Source organism: Mus caroli, chromosome 7 (assembly GCF_900094665.2).
Source record: "Mus caroli chromosome 7, CAROLI_EIJ_v1.1, whole genome shotgun sequence".
NCBI classification, from domain to species: domain Eukaryota; kingdom Metazoa; phylum Chordata; class Mammalia; order Rodentia; family Muridae; genus Mus; species Mus caroli.
In genome coordinates this window covers 98906978-98911990 of record NC_034576.1, presented here as the reverse complement: position 1 = coordinate 98911990, position 5013 = coordinate 98906978, and the positions used below count along the sequence as shown (strand labels likewise).

Genomic DNA, 5013 nt, shown 5'->3' with positions numbered 1-5013 from the left:
CTTCCTTCCTTCCTTCCTTTCTTTCTTTCTTTCTTTCTTTCTTTCTTTCTTTCTTTCTTTCTTTCTTTCTTTCTTTCTTTCTTTCTTCCTGTACTTTCTCTGCCTCGGATACTAATTGTTCCTTGTTTATAAGAACTGTCATAAAAACCACAGACATGGCTGGAATCCTCCACCATCCACTTTGTCCCTTTTCAATGTGCCCTCCCCACTCCCCTGAAGAGCTAAGTGCCTTCCAGGCTTTATCATCCAGAGTGAAATACCAAGGCATTTAACAAATCAGCAGAAATTATCAGCTGGGCTGGTGAGGGGAGAGGGCGATTGTGTGGAGGCAGATGCGTTATTAGAGCCGTTGGAGCTGTATATATTAAAGATATTTGCATTGCCCTTATTGATTCTGTAATATGTTACAAGGAAAGGAAAACATAGAGTGGGGCCAAGAACGTGTGAGTCTTTAAAGGGCAAGTTTTAATTAGGAAACATATTTATTTGAAAAAATAACAACTTCTGTTTGGAGACCAGCAGTACTACAGAAGGGTTGCTGGATGTGAAAATTCCAGGCAAGGGATCACAGAGGGAGAACGGCCAATGCTTCATGCCTGCTGTCCGTCTGATACTTCATCAAATGCCAAGCTGGTTACCTAGGATTTAGATACCCACTGATAGGCCCCAGCAGACTTTCACAATTAGAGGGTAAGGAAAGGGTCAGGGCACGCCCCCAGGCTTCAGGCAGCTAAAAGTAAGCAGAAAGCTCCCCAGAAAAGCTCCCCATTGAATGCCCACCCCCTTGAGATATTTAGCATAAGAGCCTGGATGTTCCTTAACCTGAATAACAATAGCACAGCACCCAAGCAAGCCGAGTCCTTCCGTCTTTCCCCAACCTCCACATCTGCAATTCTTTCCATTCCTCACCCACCCTGAGGGGGAGCCTGAGATGGAGAAGGGAGCACCGCCTAGAAATGGTCAGAGCTGAACGCTGAACAGTAGTAGTGAAAGGCTGAGGAGAACCGGGAAGGTTCCTGGAAGTCCTTGGGTGTGGCCTGGAGCTTCCCGGATGTATCATCTGTGGGGTCCTCTTGCTATCCAAGGAAAGGGCGCGGGAGTTACTGACCACCCCCCCACCCCCCCCCCCCCCCCCCCCCCCCGCTGGCTCCGCAGCGTATGGACAGTTGGTGTCAGAAGACGCCCCCACCCCCCACCCTCAGGTTCCTGGCCTTTTCTAGCTCAACCACGTTTGTAAAAAGCAAGAGAGGAAGCCATGACTACTCTCTGGCCAGCTGACTCAGTGAATTTCTGTGCTGCCTGCCTATTCAACCCGTGAGCTGTCTTTCTGCCTGATAGAAAGAGAAGCTGGTATTTGGGAATAAATGACGACTTAAACTGTCTGCAAGTAAGGGGAACACACCCTAGGATCATCACAAATACACTTTTAGGGAAATGGTTGGATCTTGTCCTCCACTCTGCTCCTTACTGCCTATCTGGCTTTTACACTTCTTTAGCAAAAATTCCTTCACTGAATTAAGAAACGGATGTTAATAGAGCCTGCATGGCCTGAACACTTCTGAAAAACAGCAAAGAGGGTTACCTCATTTCAGTTGTAGCTCCAGGCCATGTGATCGACACAGTCACTATTTCCACAACATAGGTGAGAAAACTGAGACACGGGGACGTTAAGCAAGAACTAGCAAAAGGCTCTCAGCAAGTCAAGGAACTTACTGCCAAATCTGGCCACCTGAGACTGAGCCCTGGGTTCCACATAGGAGCAAACTAACTCTCATACATTGTCATTTGTGCTGGCTAGTGCTATGTCAACTTGATCCAAGCTATAGTCATCTGAGAGAAGGAAGCCTCAACTGAGAAAACACTTCTATATGATCTGGCTGCAGGCAGGCTGTAAAGCATTTTCTTAATGAATGATTGGTGGGGGAGGGCGGGGCCCACCCCTTTGTGCGTGGCCCCAGCCTTGGGCTGGTGGTTCTGGCTTCTGTGAGAAAGCAGGCTGAAGGAGCCATGGGAACCAGCAAATAAGCAGCTTTCCTCCATAGCCTCTGCACCAGCTCCGGCCTCCAGATTCCTGCCTTGAGTTTCTGCCCTGACTTCTTCAGTGATGCGCAGTGATGTGTAAGTCTAACAAACTCTTCTCTCCTTAAGTTGCTTTCGGTCATGGCGTGTTTGTCACAGCAATAATAACTCTCACTAAGACATCCTTTGATGTCCACACTAGTATCCTGGCATGTCATACATATGCGTGTGATGCACATATAGGCAATAAATACATGTAATTTAAAAATGAAACAGAGAAGTTATGCAAATTGCTAAGGTCCTAGTCTAAGGACTGATGAATGCCAAAGGTAGTTTCTGGCTTGGTGAGACTATACCTGACCACACACTGTACTGGTTAGGTGACTGACTATACCTGACCACACACTGCATTGGTTAGGTGGATAGAACTATTGATATTAGTAGGAAATGAGTGAAGTGCCATTTATGGTTTATTTAAGCTTGTTGAGGGTAGGCAAACACATTGATTCTCATGATACTACCCTGCTTATGTCCTTCATTGCAAATCTCACAATGGAGTTGCAATTGCTTGTTTGTACATGCCTTTTGTTTTCAAGGTGCAAGACGTTTAAGTTGCATGAGTGAAATGACCACCCTATGTCTTAGCTACTGTGGTGCTCAATGCCTGACACCAAGTAGGTGTTAAGTAAATACTTGTGAAATGAATAAATGAAGGTGAGATCTTGCTGTTCTGGTGCAGCAGAGCATACGAAAGCCTCTGTACATGTACACTGGTGAAAGCTGGGGATTTTCCATTAATTCACTCCATTTTCATGCCAACGATATACTCTCTGCCCTCGAGGGCATGCAGTTCCGGCAGTGGGGCTGAGCTTCGGATGAGCACGTAATCATTCTGATGTCAGATTGTGCCCTTCCACTGACATTTGCTCCCAGATAGCAGGGAAAACACTGGTCAGAAAATAGCAGCATCTGTCGTGGTCAAAGGTGACTAGCTGGCAAAATTTTGTAGCAGAAGGAAGCATTCCTTCTGAGTAGCCACCTTCTCCCCGTCCCCACCGCCCCACCATGCAGTGGTTCTGCATCAGCTGACCTCACCTGTGGTTCCCAGGGCTTTCCTCAAAGGAATCCTAATGCCTTTCCATCTCTTCAGCCTGCTTGATGCCCTGTAATGTTCTCCACAAAGGCTGTTGCTCCTCAGGCCTCCATCCTGCCACTTTCCCTCTCGCTGCATCTTGCCACTGGCTTAACAGGCTTCCTTGCCACCTACACAGGTCTAACTTGTATACTCGAGGTAGGCCATGGGTCAGGAGCTGGGGCTGATATTCTGCAAAATCAGTTCCATCCCCTACTTCCAGAATTCTGTGGCCTTATGAGAACTTCATTGGTCTAGGACCTGTGGCAGAGATAACCAAGGAGGGAACCAACAGCAAACACTTAAAGCTTTAAGAATGGCTTCCAATCAAGTCTCAGAGCCATTATGGTGTGAGTCACCACACTACACAGGCCAGGCACTTTACAAGTGTTCACACACTAGGTTCTTGAAGATCCTGTTGCTACTCCCAAGTCACCATCATCCAATATTTTCTGGCTTTAACAACATGAATGTGTGTGAGTGTGTGTGTGTGTGTGTGTATATATATATATATATATATATATATATATATACAATAATAGGACCTAACACTATTCCAAATACTTTACTATGTACAGACTATCTGAACCCACACACGAACACACACACACCCTTATTTTTCACAGATATATGCTGTTTCAGCATATCCATATGTGACACTTTGTGAAGATGACCGTAAGGATCACAGAAGCTGTGGTAATATTCATTTAAATAAATGTCAGGTAAATAGCATAAGGTAACACACAGGGCATTTGCCCTCAAATGTTAAGTAGGTAAATTAAATTGTTACTTTCATATTTGTTAATTGTTAAGCAACCAAGAAGAAGGTAAGATTTTTGGTCACTTTGGAAAAAACAAACATGGACCATATTGTACCTGTAGAGGTCAGAGAACAATATTTAATGAATTTGTGAAGGACTTGCCATGATTAGTCTTGTGACTTTTCTTTAATGAATTATAGCACATTCCAAGCAAAGTGGGTAAGTTGACTATACCCATCACCTAGCTGCAGTAATTAATAGCTCACATCCAGTCTCGTTATTGAAGTCAATTTACACCCTCCCATGTTATTTGAATGAAAATTCTAGAAACTATTTCCTTTAGCCCACAAATATTTTAGTAGCCATTACTATAAATATGAGATATTTTAACAATGCCTAACAGTAATAGGTTTTATATTAAAACACAACAGGAATTCATTAATAGTATCAAAGTATCCAGTGCCTATCCAAATCACCCAGTTTCACAAGTCTTCTTTCCTAGTCTGTTTGTTTGTGGAGCCATCCAAGTGAATCCCACAGGCTGCAACTGACTGAGAGGTCTCCTGGGTTCCGTTTGATCTACAGGCTTCCTGCCATCTATTTCTCTTCTCTTGTAAATGAGTTGTTACTGATTTATCCCAGAGAGTGTCCTATAATCTAGTTACTGATTATACTCTTTTGGGAGTGTTTTAACATATTCTTTTTTTCTTTCCTGTAAACCTGCAGTTCATTCTAGAGGCTTGGTCCAGTGGAGAGTTAACTTTTTGGCAGGACCACTTTATAGATGGTAGAGTGTGCTTCCATCTGTCTTTGTGATGTTAGCAGCCTTTGGTGCTCATTGACCAGATTCATCATTCCACTGGAGGTTGTGAAGAGGTGATCGTCCATCACGCCCTCTTCACTTTCTAGCAGAATACTTCTATAAAGAGAAATGACTTCTCATGAACTCCTTGGTTATCTTAAAAAGGTAGGGTACATTTCTGATATTTTTCCTTTCAGTTGCCAGATTTCCAAGCTGACTCTTTAGCATCTCCTAAAAGTAGGCAAGGTGTGTGTGTGTGTGTGTGTGTGTGTGTGTGTGTGTGTGTGTGAGAGAGAGAG

The 5013-nt window shown here is 44.1% G+C and overlaps 1 long non-coding RNA gene across 1 annotated transcript in view; it reads left to right on the top strand.

Moving 5' to 3' along the window:
* The first annotated feature begins 4644 nt into the window (after window positions 1-4644).
* The window catches only part of LOC110297534, a 10305-nt gene continuing 9936 nt past the window's right edge, over window positions 4645-5013 (top strand). The window contains exon 1 of the long non-coding RNA XR_002378295.1: window positions 4645-4879. This is a non-coding gene — a long non-coding RNA (uncharacterized LOC110297534). The remainder of the gene's footprint in view (window positions 4880-5013) is intronic.